Here is a 15,454-nt window from a genome sequence, read left to right as displayed (position 1 = left end):
GTGTTTGAAAGCCTTCTAGGGGCACTATGGACACACTAATGAGCAGGATGTAATTCTGTCGTCAAGGTTTAGTGAGGAAAATGGGCAAAACAAGCAGTCTGAACATCCAGCAGTGATAAGTACAGGCAGCTATGAGAGCTCAGTAGGGGAAGCCTGACTTTTGGGGATGGGTGAGTGGTGGCAGGGGTCAGGGGTAGCGGAGGCGATCTCTAGGCTCCAAACTGAAGCAAAGGTAGGCAGGAAGCATCGGGAAGCATTCTAGGTAAATGCCTGGGGGTTAAGTTGGAGGCATGTTTGAGGAACTGAAAGATTGTTTTTGCTACAGCAGGGGTATACATGGGTGGAGCGGCAAGAGATGTCAGGGGAGACTGGCAGGGAAGGCAGGCAGGGGCACAATTAGGAAGAATCTTGAACACTGGCTTACAGAGGTAAGATTTGTCCCCAAAGTAATAGGGAGATGGTGACTGGCATGAAGCAGGAGATCTGCACAGCCAGCTGGCTCACAGAAGGGAACCCCAAATGCATGTGGAAGAAGGGACTAGCGGTGTGGGACGCAATGCAGGCACCAGTTTAGAAAGCACTGCTAGCAATCCCAGTGTGAGGTGGTGGTGGTCAGGAGTGCCTGGCGCCCAAGTCTCAAATACAGTGAATGGGCTCAGGGCTGGAGAGAAATAGCTAATTACTTAGGACTCAGAATCCATCGTCCAAGGTTGGGATGATGGAAGGGGAAATCAAGGAAGATGCTCTATTTGGGGTTGAGGCGACTATAGGAAAGAAGGTTGAAGCTAATCAGAAAGAAGACAACACAAACAGAAGAATGAGCTCTGGCTTTTGAGGGACCTGTGCCTGGTGTAAGTTCAGCCATCAGGAGACAATGTCAAGCACATAAACTGCATATGGATGGAATTGCCTGGGACATTGTTTGTTTGCTTATGATTTTATTTATATGTGATCTCTACACTTAAGGTAGGCTTGAACTTACAACCCTGAGATCAAGAGTGGCGTGTTCTACCGACTGAGCCAGCCAGGCGCCCTGGGGACATTGTGTCCAAGTAAGAAGAGACAAATTGAGGTACAAAAGGGTGCTAGCAGGGGGGACCAGAGGGGCTGGAGAAACAGGGTGGCATCAGGGAAGGGAAGGCAGGACACATTTCAGGGTCCAGGCAGTGGTGGGCGCTCGGGGAGATGCCCAAGGCAGCAATAAGTCAAGATGGATCCATCTGCCTCAGGGAGGAAGGGGGGGTGCACGGCTGGTTGCCCCCAGGGTGTGCCACGGGTGGAGGTGAGCAAGGACAGACAGCGAGTGTGTGGCTGAGAATTGGCAGGATGTGGGGGTGGTTTCAGGGAGGCTTGTGAGGGGGTGACCAGTTCAGACGGGGGGACTGCGGGATCACGGAGTCAGCAGGAAAGTCAGGAGTGCTCCTGATGTGCTAGGCCCTCGGGGGTGGAGGGGTGGGGGTGGGGCTGTAAGTGGCTCCTCCTCCCGCGGAGAGCAGTGAGGAAGGCTCTGTGCCCTTCTGGCGCTCACAGGCTGCAGGCAATGACAGATTAAAGTCTGAGTATCAGATACAACTCTTGTTTCAGCTAACGGAAACCAACTTGTTAGTGTGATCTCAGAAGCCATGACTTTTTAAGATTTTATTTATTCGTGAGAGAGGCAGAGACACAGGCAAAGGGAGAAACAGGTTCCATGTTTTGGAGCCTGATGTGGGACTTGATCCCAGGACTTCAGGATCACACCCTGGGCCAAAGGCAGGCACTAAACCACTGAGCCACCCGGGGATCCCAGAAGCCATGGCTTTAGAGCCAGAGAAAGTCAGAAGGCTGTTGTGGATCCCATTAGATATTGTGAACCCACCAAACAGAAAGACCATGAAACCGACTGGGGCTAGAATCAGGCGGTAAATGGATTAGCTGAGGTTGCAGATTGACAGCCGACTGGGGAATCATGCGGTAAGTAATCTGAATCTGGGGCTGTGGGCTGTGCAGCCTCCCTTTTTTGGAAATCTCCTCCCTGATATGATGTCATTGCTTGGAGGCAATTCGAAACAATAGGCCCTTGCGGGAGGCAACATTTTCTCAGCATTTATTAATTTATCTAAACATGAGTAAATGTGCGAATGCCTGGAATTTAGCAGTGAACAAAATGAAAAATTTCTCCCCTCATGGACCTTCCATTCCCATGGGAGATAGATAATAAATATAAGTTAAAAATAGAGCGAATCAGGGGTGCCTGGATGGTGCATTGGGTTAAGAGTCTGACTCTTGATTTCAGCTCAGGTTGCAATCTCAGGGTTGTGTGATCGAGCCTTGTGCCTTGTGTCTCTAATAAATAAATAAAATCTTATAAAAAATAAAATAAAATAAAATAAAATAAAGAAAGCAAACATAAAAAGACCTATCTTAGGGGCCCCTGATTGGCTCAACTGGAATAGCATGAGACTCTTTTTTTTTTTTTTTTTTGACGATTTTATTTATTTATTCATGAGAGACACAGAAAGAGAGAGAGAGAGGGAGGCAGAGACACAGACAGAGGGAGAAGCAGGCTCCATGCACCGGGAGCCCGACGTGGGACTCGATCCCGGGTCTCCAGGATCACGCCCTGAGCCAAAGGCAGACACCCAACCACTGAGCCACCCAGGCGTCCCCAAAATGTTTCTTTCAAAATCAGTTCCTGAGCGTCCGCCTTTGGCTCAGGGTGTAATCTCTGGATTCCGGATCAGGATGGAGCCCCGCATTGGGCTCCTTGCGGGGAGCCTGCTTCTCGTGCGTCTCGGCGTCTCTGTGTGTCTTTCGTGAATAAATAAATAACATCTTAAAACGACAACAACAACAACACTTCCTCACTTAAGCAGCACACATCACAGCGTACGATTGTTTACTTTCAATAGGACTGCGGAGATCTGTTTCTTCAGGCATTTCTTAGGAAAGTTTGAAGTGCTAGAAATCGAAGGGAAAAAGGCAACCTGAGACCGTCCGCCTTCCCGCTCTCCAAGGAAAGGATGCGCACCCAGCGTCCTGGGGCCTTAGCTCGGCCTCAGACGGATCCCCGGTCCCTCCCGGACGCCCGCCCTTCCCTCCTCCCTCCTGCCCCTCCCCCCGTAGCCCCCTCCCCCGCCCGGGCACCCGCCCGGCCCCAGGCGCCGCGCCCCCTCCACGGCGAGTCGGGGCAGGGCTTTGGTGGCCCCGCGGCTCCGGCCCAGTGGAGCGCCTGCGGGGCGTGGGGGCCGCGGGGCTCCCGCCGTCGGTCCCGGGCCTTGCTGCCGGGCGCCCTGGGCGCCGCCTGGGGGAGCTGCAGGGGGAGCTGCGGGGGGAGCTGCGGGCTCCTCCCGCCGCTGAGGCTGCTCCGGGGTCCGGCGCCTGGCGGGGAGCGCCCCCTCCTGGCCCGCAGGCACCTGCGCCTCCGCGCCGCGGGCCGCTGCGCAGGCGGGGGGTGCGGGGTGCGGGTGCGGGGTGCGGGGTGGGAGGCCCTCGCTCTTCTTTAATTTTTTCAGTGTTTAGATTTAGGATGTTTTCTTTACATAACATTACATTTTATCATTTTTAACAGTTTTTAAGAGTGCAGGGCATTAAAATATTTTATTCATTTATTCATGAGAGACATAGGGAGAGAGGCAGAGACACAGGCAGAGGGAGAAGCAGGGAGCCGGGTGGGGGACCTGGATGGAGCCCTGTGGGGAAGGCAGAGCTCAACCGCTGGGCCACCCAGGCCTCCAGAGCGCAGTGCATTTGCATTAAAGACACTCACATTGCTATGCCGCCCTCACCACCATCCATCTGCAGAATTTTCCATCCTCCCAAATTGAAACTCTGTCCCCATTAAACATTAACGCCCCAAACCCTCCTTCCGCAGCTCCTGGCAACCACAACTCTGCTTTCTAGTTCTATGACTCTGACTACTCATATCAGTGGAATAATATTTGTCCTTTGGGGCTGGCTTATTTCCTATAGCTTTCATTTCTGAGATTCATCCATGCTACAGCATGTGTCAGAACTCCCTTTTAAAGGTGGAATAATATTCCATTGGATTGTCTGGATGTAGCCCATTTTGAGTATCCATTCATCCTCCTATGGATGCTTGGGTTGTTTCCACATTTTGGTGATGGTGAATAACACTGCTGTGAACATGGGTGTACAAATATCCGTTAGAATCCCAGCTTTTAATTCTTTGGGGTATAAACTCAGAAGTGGAATTTCTAGGTCATATGGTAATTCTATGTTTAACTTTTTGAGGACCTGCCAAACTGTGTTCCACAGCAGCTGCCCCATTTTACATTCTCTCTCACACTGTACCAAGGTTCTCCAATTTCTCCACATCCTCCCTAACACTTGTTTTCTCTTTTTGGATAATAGCCATCCTAATGGGTGCCTTTAAAAGAAATTATGGTAAAATACACATAATATAAAATTTACCATTCTCTTTTAAAGTGTACAGTTCAGTGGCATTAAGTACATTCACAATGTTGTACAATTACCACCATCCAGTTCTAGAACTTTCTCGTTACCTCAAATGGAAACTCCTTACCCGTTAGCAGTCAGCCCTTCCCACATCTCTGGCAAGCATTAATCTGAATGGCCTATTCTGGATGTTTCATATAGAAACATCATGTGGAAAAAATCATATGGAAAAAATCATATGGAATCATTTGATATGAAAATCACGGCCTTTTGTGTTTGGTATCTTTAATTTGACACTATGTTTTCAAGGCTTATCCATTTTGTAGCGTCGCGTATCAGTACTCCATTCCTTTTTATGGCTGACAAATATTCCACTGTTTGGATGTTTTAGTAGCTCAGGCTGCTATGGACAAAACACCATAGAGCAGGTGGCTTGAACAACAGACCAATGCCACAACAATGTTCCACTCAAAGCATTCTACTCCTGGCCCCTCCCCCAATCCGTGTTCTTATCACATGCAAAATACATTCATTTTGTCTCAAAAGCCCCCACATTCTTAACTCTTTTTTTTTTTTAATTTTTATTCATTTATGATAGTCACACACACATAGAGAGAGAGAGAGAGAGGCAGAGACATAGGCAGAGGGAGAAGCAGGCTCCATGCACCGGGAGCCCGACGTGGGACTCAATCCCAGGTCTCCAGGATCACGCCCTGGGCCAAAGGCAGGCGCTAAACCACTGCGCCACCCAGGGATCCCTTAACTCTTTCTAGCATCAACTGCAAAGTCTGAAGTCCAAAGTCTCCTGTAACCATCACCTTAATCAGATACAGGTGAGATTCGTGGTATGCTTTGTGCGGAGGCAAAATTCCTCTCCAGCTATGAACCTGTACAATCAGATAAGTTATGGGTTTCTGAAACCCATAGTGGTGGACAGGCATAGGATAGACACTTCTATTCCCAAAGGGAGAAATCAGAAAGAAGGGGCACTGAGCCCCAAGCAAGTCTAAAACTTAGCAAGGCAAATTTCAAGAGATATTAAGGCTCAAGAATAATCCTCTGTGGTTGGATACCAACCCTCCAACCCCAAGGCTCTGCTAGTGGCCCCATGCCCTGAGGCTCTGGGCTGTTAGAACTGAGGCAACTGCCCACACCCCACACCCAAAAAGGGAGCTCTGATGATATCTGAATAACCTCCAGGGTCATTCTTCTTCTTTTTTCTTTTTAAGTAAGCTCTATGCTCAACATGGGACTTGAACTCATGACTCCAAGATCAAGAGTCATGTTCTACAGATTGAGCCAGCCAGGCACCCCATTCTTGCTCACGGCCCATAGCAGTATGACCCCTGGTCCTGTAGGGTCTCAGAATCTCTTCCTTCGTGTGCTCCTGCTTCCTCTGGCCCCTGTAGCTCCAAAGGGCAGTGTCTTTGCAGGTATAATTCCCTCTCTATTCCTGACCTCTGTTGAGATGATTGATTAGGTCCATGGTTCACACCCACACTAATCTTATCAAATGGTCAGTCAGCCACTTCCTTGATGTTTTCTTTTTATTACACATTTTCATGTTTTTCTCAATATGGACAGACTATTCCAAATCTTCAAGTTCTCTTTCCTTCTTACCTAGCAATTCTTCTTCAATTCCTCTCTCTCCTCTCTCGTTTTACTCTGAGTAGTCAGGAGGAACCAAGCTGCCCCTTTGACACTTCACTTAGCAATCTCCACAGCCAGACATCCAACATTTCCATTACTCAATGTTCCCTTCGGCAGAACACTAGAACAGGCACACAGTTCAGCCAAGTCCTTGTCACTTTATATATATATATATATATATATATATATATATATATATATATATATATATATATTTTAATTTATTCATGAGACACGGAGAGAGGCAGAGACACAGGCAAAGGGAGAAGCAGGCTCCATGCAGGAGCCTGATGTGGGACTCGATCCCAGAACTCCAGGATCACATCCTGAGCCAAAGGCAGACCGCTCAACCGCTGAGCCACCCAGGCATGCCTCCTTGCCACTTTATAATAAGGATGGCATTTTCCCCCATTGTCCAAAAACATGTTCCTCATTTCTGTCTGAGACGTCATCAGAATGACCTTGGCCACTCATATTTCTACCAACATTTTGCCCATGAGAAGGTGGAGGGTTTCTTTCCAGCATGCCTCTCTCCTTCCTGAGCTCTCACCGGAATCTCTGTGAGTGGTCCCACGGTGGCAGTCTGGGCTTCTTCTAGAGGGCACCTCAAAACTCTTCCAGAGTCTTCCCATTACACAGTTCAAAGCCTTTTCTGCTTTTGTAGGTATTTGTTGCAATAGTACCCCACCAATTAGGACCGATTTCTCTCTTTTAAAGATTTTATTTGAGAGAGAGCGAGAGAGAGCACAAGCAAGGGGCAGAGAGAGAAGCAGGCTCTCTGCTGAGCAAGGACCCTGACTTGGGACTTGATCCGAGGATCCCCGGATCATGACCCAAGCCAAAGGCAGACACCCAAGCAACTGAGCCACCCAGGCACCCCAGGACCAATTTCTCTCTTAGCTTGGACTACTATAACAAAATACCCTAGACTGGGAGGATTTAAAATAGACATTTATTTCTCACAGTTTGGGAGGTTGGGAAGTCCAAGATCAAGGTGGCAGATTTCGGTGCCTGGTGAGAGCCTGCTTCCTGGCTTGTAGACAGCAGCCTTTTTGTTTTTTATTGCCTCTGACAACAAAATATATGGAGTTTTTTTCCCATACCAACAAACCAATTCTCTAATTCTCTGACACTCACTGAGTGTACAATTGTTCAACTCAATTCTGACATAATCTACCCGGAGTGAGCATCAGACCCTACAGGTTGAAGGGCACAGTCCTACAAGACTGCTTCTACTGCACATGCCAACTGCAAATGGGGTGCGAGGCTGCCTATACTTTGCCCAGTGGACTACAGATTTGGAGGTTCCCATGACAGTTGCCTCAGGTTGGATCATGTGCTAGAATGACTCACAGACCTCAGGCGAGCACTCTACTTACTACCACTGGTTTGTTATAAACGAGACAACTCAAAAATAGTCAAATGGAAGAGATGCTTAGGGCTGGGTACTGGGGGTACGGGCAGGCATGCAGTTTCCATGTCCTCTCCAGCTGTATTATCCTCCGAGTACTTTCATGTGTTCACCAATCTGAAAGCTCCCCTGAATCTCATTGTTCGAGTTTTTTTTTTTTTTTTTAGATTTTATTTATTTATTCATGAGAGAGAGAGAGAAAGAGAGGCAGAGACACAGAGGAGAAGCAGGCTCCATGCAGGAAGCCTGATGTGGGACTCAATCCCTGGTCTCCAGTATCATGCCCTGGGCCGAAGGCAGGCGCCAAACCACTGAGCCACCCAGGGATCCCCCTTTCAAGAGTTTTTACCTAGCTCCAACTCCATTTCCCCCACCTTCTTCTGGAGATTGGTGGATGGAACAGAGGGTTCCCAGCTTCCAGTAAAGTGTTTGGTCTTCAGGGAGGCTATTTCTGGGACCCAACCTAAGACACCTTTTTTTTTTTTTTTTTAAGATTGTATTTATTTATTTGACACAGAGAGAGAGCACAAGCAGGGTGAGTGGCAGGCAGAGGGAGAAGGAGGAGCAGGCTCACTGCTGAGCAGGGAGCAGGGGCTGGATCCCAGGATCCAAGATTATGACCTGAGCTGAAGGCAGACACTTCAACTGAGCCACCCAGGGGCACCCCCCCCACCCCCTCCCCACTTCCCACCCACAACAAGTCACTTCTTTAGCATAAACTTAGATGTGCTCAAAAGGGGCCCCTTAGGAATGATGATAGACACTCCTATCATTCAGGAAATTCCAAGGGTTTTAGGAATGCTGCACCAGGAACCAGAGACAAAGACTAAATATATATTTTTATATCCCACTGCTTTAGTCTCAGTTTGGAAAGACGTTTTGGAACAGAGACCGGAAAGCTATAGGGACCCTATGAAAAACTGCTTTTTTCACTCCTTTTCCTGCTTCTATCCTTGCTAGGACATAGACTCCCGCTTTACACATGCCTTATAGCACAGATAATGTATGTCCTCCTTATAAAGACCTAGGATTTAACAATTTCTTTAGAGTCTTCCAGCACAATAGATAACATCCAAGAAGAGACTGGGCAGCGTTGTCATGAACTTTTCCAGACCACTGACTCACCAAGACCCCTGGCTCCAGGGCTTAAATGACTTATGGAGAATACCTAAAACTAGTCTTTTTTCCTGGATGCCTGAGAAGACACGTCACCAGACCACAGTCCTCAATAAAAACCCTGGACCCCAAGCAAAGAAAGAATCTCTTTTTTTTCCTTTCTGGTCTCCCAGATGCTCTGTCCATATCTACACTCTCTCTACATTTTAATAAACTATGCTCTCACTTCCTCTTGGCTCTTGTTTGATTTCTACCCTGTGTGAGGCCAGGGACCTTCTTGGCTGGTCCTGCTGGCGCCCCCTCTGGGTTCTAAGACCTAGCCAGCCTGCATCAGAACCGTCCAGTAAAACAAGTGAGAAAATGTAATATGTGAAGAATCTCTTTCTCATCTTAAAATGCAAGAGGCTACTTTTATGGTGTTTTATTATAGTTAACTATTAGAAACATTTTGTCACAACTTCTTAGACTGAATTCAATTCAGCAAACATTCAAAGAGGCTCACTAGGTTTAGAGAATATGAAACAAAAGCCATGAAAAATAAATGATGAATTCAAAAGAAATTATTCTAACATTAAGAAGTGAATTATGGGGCAGGGGATCCCTGGGTGGCACAGCGATTTAGCGCCTGCCTTTGGCCCAGGGCATGATCCTGGAGACCCGGGATCGAATCCCACATTGGGCTCCCGGTGCATGGAGCCTGCTTCTCCCTCTGCCTGTGTCTCTGCCTCTCTCTGTGACTATTATAAATAAATAAATAAATAAATAATGAAAAAAAAAAAAGAATTATGGGGCAGCCTGGGTGGTTTAGCACCGCCTTCAGCCCAGGGCCTGATCCTGGAGACCCAGGATTGAGTCCCACGTCAGGCTCCTTGCATGAAGCCTGCTTCTCCCTCTGCCTGTGTCTCTGTCTCTCTCTTGCTCTCGCTCTGTGTCTCTCATGAATAATTAAACTCTTAAAAATAAATAAATAAAAGAAGTGAATTATAACCAAAAAAAATTTTTTTAAGTCATACCAAAAGCAGTAATTCATTATGACAATTCATGTTGAATATCTGTAGTGAATAAGACTGGAATTGTTTAATAATCCAATTAATGGCAAAAAGTGAATGAAAAGATTTAAATTTTTGTTAATTTGCATAAAATATGCCAGTGAGTTGATATGAAACATAACAAATCACGACGACAACAAAACTGAACTTGCTAATGCGTGTCATCAATTCAGAGTTACCACTAAGCACAGAATAAGAAAAAAACTTGAAATGCCCTGAAATCTTGCAGCTCATCTCTGAAGCTTCATAGAAATATCCACAAATTTAAAAACAGTTCTAAAAATACATATACTTACGAATAATGAGTTTTTAAAAAATTTTTAAGTAATCTCTACACCCAACATGGGGATTGAATTTATAACCTTGAGATCAAGAGTCACGCACCCTACTGAATGAGCCAGTCAGGCACCCCACCAATAGTGAGTTTTTTTTTTTTTTTAATTTATTTATTCATGATAGTCACACGGAGAGAGAGAGAGAGGCAGAGACACAGGCAGAGGGAGAAGCAGGCTCCAAGCACCGGGAGCCCGATGTGGGATTCGATCCCGAGTCTCCAGGATCACGCCCTGGGCCAAAGGCAGGCGCCAAACCGCTGCGCCACCCAGGGATCCCCAATAGTGAGTTTTGAAGCTAAAAGATACTTTCCAGAAACTATCAATAACAAGTAAATTTCGATCAACCATGCTAGCAGAAAGATTAATTTTTTAAAAGATTTATTTATTTATTCATGAGAGACACAGACACACAGAGAGAGACAGAGACACAGGCAGAGAGAGAAGCAGGCTCCTCACCAGGAGCTTGATGTGGGACTCGATCACAGGACCCTGGGACCATGCCCTGAGCCAAAGGCAGATGCTCAACCACTGAGCCACCCAGGCGCCCCAGAAAGATTAATTTTTGAACCTACAAATTATCTTATAAAATTGTCATATGGAGACGCAGAGCTGCAGAAAACATTATTAAAGAGGCAGTTAAATTTCTGAGTTTTTAAATTTTTTTTCATTCCAAATATTCATACTTACAACTAATTTTGTATTTATTTTCTAAAAGGAGACCCCTCCTCCTAATTTCTCATCCTTCAGTGCTACAAAATCCAGGGACACCTGGGTGGCTCAGCAGTTGAGCATCTGCCTTCAGCTCAGGGCATGATCCTAGAGTCCCAGGATCGAGACCCACATCAGGCTCCCTGCATGGAGCCTGCTTCTCCCTCTGCCTGTGTCTCTGCCTTTCTCTCAGTCTGTGTCTCTCATGAATAAATAAATAAAATCTTAAAAAAAATTCAGGTCCATCCCTGTACTGATACTAAAATAGCATCTTACTGGCGTGCCTGGGTGGCTAAGTCAGTTAAGCATCTGCCTTTGGTGCTGGTCATGATCCCAGAGTCCTGGGATCGAGTCCTGCATTGGTCTCCCTGCTCATTAGGGAACCTGCTTCTACTGTCTGTCTCTACTCCTGAACCTGTCTCTACTCCTCCCCCAGCTTGTCCTCTCTCACTCTATCAAATAAATAAATAAAAACATATTTTTTAAACATATTTTTTCATTCATGAGACACAGAGAGAGAAGCAGAGGGAGGAAGCAGACTGTCTGCAGGGAGCCCAATGTGGGACTTGATCCTAGGACTCCAGGATCATGGCCTGAGCTGAAGGCAGATGCTCAACTGCTGAGCCACCCAGGTGTCCCAATGAAAATCTTTTAAAAAAAATAGCATCTTACTAGTACTGTTTATTTAGCCACTTTATTTCTCAGAAAAAGCTGTCTAAAAAAACTAGTGAGGTGGATAATGGGGCTTCCTTTCGGTGGGAAATCTATTTGGTTCTGCTGAAGTTAATTCTACCCAAGCTTCAGACGTGAAATACATGACGTGACCAAGACTAAGTCAGATCCTGCTACTTGTTGTGGCATGTGGTCTAAGGTGATCTAATCTGAGTGGATTTTAGGATTCTAGCTGGGAATGATGGGGAAAATGATCTCTTCCTCGCAGGGCTTAGATAAGGCAATATGCCCCATCCTGGGGGCCATTTGAACATCCTGAAGGAAGCTAGCCAGGAAAAACAGCAGATATGGCAGAAAGCAGAGAGAGAGAGCCAAGAAGAAACTTGGGTCCACTGTTCAGCCTCCAGAATGAACCTGACCTGAAAATCCACTTCTGGACTTTGTAGTTCTGTAAGTGAATAAGCTCCACTTACTATTGAAGCCAGTTTGAGGTGTGCTTTTCTTTTCTTTCCTTTTTTAAAGATTTTATTTATTTATTTTAGAGAGAGAGTGAGAGAGTGAGGGGAGGGGTAGAACGGGAGGGAGAGGGAGAGAGAATCTCTCAGATTCCATGCTGAGTGCAGAACCTGATGGGGGGCTTGATCTCACGACCCTGAGATCATGACCTGAGCTGAAACCAAGAGTCAGTTGCTCAACTGACTGAGCCCCCCACATACCCCTATAGGTATGCTTTTACTTGCACAGAACATGTCCTAAAAATTAAATACAGTGCAGTTACAGAGAAGCCCCTGGGAATTCCCAAGCATTATTGAATATGAATTGTGAAAAATAGGCAGGAACTGATTCTCATTTTTCCTGGCCTCTTTGCCTTAGTTTATATTACCCAGTTATTGATAAGGGTAATGACCATGATAAAAATACAGATTTGTTCTCAATACAGGAACATGGTGGGGAATATGACCTCAAATATGACCAAACAAAATCTTTCAAACCAGGATTTCCACTCTGTGTGTCATGCTTTGTTTGTCAGACTGGTAGGTACTTGGGTGTTGTTACATTATTCTTTGCACCTCACCTTTTTGTTTATCTAAAATATTTCATAAGTAAGTAGAAACACTAAGCGTTCGTGTTCTGCCAATGGGAAGAGACTCAAAACCCTGTGAAGTATTTACAGCAAATGTTTTTCCTGTTTCACAGATAAGGGCACAGTTACAAAAAGGGTAAGTGATTTACTTGGGGGGGTCACAGAGGGGGTTAATGACAGAGCTGAGAGTAGAATTGTAGGCTTTAACCTCTATACTAAACATCTTCTGGATTGGTTTAATATCCTCAGAATGGTGGTCGGTATTAATATCCTTTGATGTAGATTATCAGATTTTTCCACTGTATACACTAGGAATCTGTAAGATTGGGTAAGATTCAGGCATAACTCACACTCCAAAGGGAGCATCTCAGCTAAGTACACATACCTTTGGTGGTGAAGTATAGGTTTAAGTGGGGAAGGGTATGGTGCACAAAGAAAGGCTGAAAAGTGCTATTCACTTAAAGGAAAGTTGAAAAAATAGGCAATAGTAATAAAACACTTCTATAATGCTTACTATGGGTCAAGCAATTTTCAAAGTACTTTATAGAGATCAACTCATTTAATTTTCACAATAAATGAAATACCTACTATTTTTACTCCCATTTTATAGATGGGCAATTCAGACCCTGGGTTGCGATGTGTAAGGATATATCTGGTTGTTCAGATGACCAAAACGGGTTGCTTATATATATCCAGTCTTCATTCACAGTTCTAGCTCATAGCTCCCCAAACTCTTGGAATTTCCTAAGTGTTGAATGTGATAAATGTGTGTTTTGCTGCATTAATAAAGGGGATGTTTGGACCTCACCCAAGGTGTGGGGCTGGTTAGCAGGCTGACCAACTATGTGATAGGAGGGTTGGAAATTTCAGTCCCACTCCAGAACCTCTGGGGAGGGGACAGAGACCGGAGGTTGAATCCGTCAATCCTGACTGCAATAAAGCCTCCACAAAACCCTGAAAGGACCCGATTTGGAGAGCTCCTGGGTTGGTGAACACAAGGAGAGTAGGAAGAATGGTGCTCATGGAGGGGGCACGGAAGCTCCGTGCCCTTTCCCCAGACCTCACCTTGTGCATGTCTTCATGGGCTGTTGATTAGTATCCTTTACAATATCCTTTAATACATTGGTAAACCTAAATGTTTCCCTGAGTTCTATGAGCTGCTCTGGTTAAAGGACCCTGGGGAGGGGAAGGGGGTGTCACTGGAATGTCCTATCTGTAGCTGGTTGGATGGGTCAGAGGCACAGGTAATAGCCCCTGGGGCTTCCAATTGGCATTTGAAGTGTTGGGGCCAGGGTGCAGGGCAGGAGTGAGGTCTTGAAGGGCTGAGCCCTTAACCTATGGAATCTGATGCTATCTCTGGTGAACGGTGTCAGGATGGATTTGAATTCTGACACCAGCAGGGTGTCTGAGAATTGCTTGGGCTGTGTGTGTGGGAATACCTCTCCCACATCAGAATTGGGCCCGGGAACCCAAAAAGAGACACAAATTGTTTTACATTAAGTAACTTGTTCAAGGTCACTTAGTAAAATGGGGAAGTCAATTTGAAATCAGGTAACCTGGCTCGAGTATGGGTTTATAATCCTATGCTGAATATACATAGTGTGTTCCACATAATGAATCATTTCATCTTAGGTCAACCCTGCACCTTCAAAAAATGTTATCCTTATATATGTTTTTCCTCTTACTTCTGCTATCTGGGCCGCCAGAGCACCAGGAAACCATTTCTATACAGAGCACTTTTATTTCTTTCTCTTTTATGTAGGCTTTGGGCCCATCATGGGGCTTGAATTCACCACCCTGAGATCAAGAGTTGCGTGCTCCACTGACTGAGCCAGCCAGGTGCCCTGAGAAAACTTTTCAATTATTCATTTCTTCATTCCTTCAATACACTCTGTGTCTACTACATGCTTGTGCATGTTGGTTGTTAGGAGCCCAAGGACATTTAACATTTCTAGCGAGTTATGCTTTGCAAATTCCAAAGCTCCATACACATAACATTCTCATCCCCTTATTCCAGGTCACTGCCAAATTCAGAGGTGTTGATTCTGACTGTAGAAGCAAGGTGAGGAAAAAACTTGACAAGGAAGCTGCAAACACAACTCCCCATCTTTGGATACCGTCGAGTTATCTTTGTCAAGGCTTCACGTGGCAGCTTCACCCCATCATCTCCCAGGCAAGGGCATGACTTCAGATAAAGATGTGGAGATTCTGGTTTGTTTGTTTAAGATTTATTTAATTTCTTTGGGAGAGAGACAGTGAGCCGAGTGCACAAGTTGGGGGGACGGGCAGAGGAAGAGAGAACATCCACAGGCAGACTCCCTGTTGAGCGCAGAGCCTGACATGGGGCTCGATCTCACCACCTGGGCTGAAACCAAGAGGGGGCCACTTAACTGACTGAACCACCCAGGCACCCCCAGATTCTGGTTTTGATCTGCCAACCACGTAGGATAAATCAATAACATGATTAAGGCCACTATTATATAGGTCCATTATACCTCAATAAGGCTGAAGTTAAAAAAAAAAAAAAGCCCATTCCCCAAAACAGCCCTGGTTCAGAAATGTACAAGCTCAGTGCTTCTGCTGTTCACAAAGAAGGCTCACAGACTGTCTAGATCTCTCATGTTTTGGCTCCAAGGAGCACTGATCAAAGATCTTTCTACGAAATCACTACCAGATGTTGGCCCGTCAGACAACTAGCTGCACAGGCTCATCTTTAGCAAAGGAATGTCTTCTAGCAGGCACCTCCGTTATCTATCCCTTCTGAATGCACTTAAGGGAAAAACAAAAAACCAAAACAACAACAACAACAACAACAACAACAACAACAAAACAAAGGAAGAGAAGATGGGTAGGAAGAGGAAAAACAGCATTTCAATTTTGCGTGTAATAAAAATGTAATTCCTTGGAATGTGACTTTTGCGTTTTAAAATTTTTAACAGCTTTATTGAGTTATAATTTGCACACCATAAAATCCACCCATTTTAAGTGTACATTTTGATAATTTTTAGTAAATTTATATAGTTGTGCAGCC

The 15,454-nt window shown here is 45.6% G+C and overlaps 1 protein-coding gene and 1 long non-coding RNA gene across 10 annotated transcripts in view; one reads left to right on the top strand and one right to left on the bottom strand.

The window, feature by feature from the left end:
• Positions 1-15,454, bottom strand: part of LOC144310386 (uncharacterized) — an 84,998-nt gene that overhangs the window by 50,623 nt on the left and 18,921 nt on the right. The window lies entirely within an intron of this gene.
• LOC144310387 (uncharacterized) lies at positions 1,475-14,982 on the top strand. Its single transcript, XR_013376090.1, has 2 exons — positions 1,475-1,953; positions 14,441-14,982. It is a non-coding gene; the product is annotated as an uncharacterized LOC144310387 (long non-coding RNA).

This window comes from Canis aureus, chromosome 3 (genome assembly GCF_053574225.1).
Source record: "Canis aureus isolate CA01 chromosome 3, VMU_Caureus_v.1.0, whole genome shotgun sequence".
NCBI lineage: Eukaryota > Metazoa > Chordata > Mammalia > Carnivora > Canidae > Canis > Canis aureus.
The sequence above is the reverse complement of the archived record's forward strand: the minus strand, read 5'-3'. Positions and strand labels throughout refer to the sequence as shown.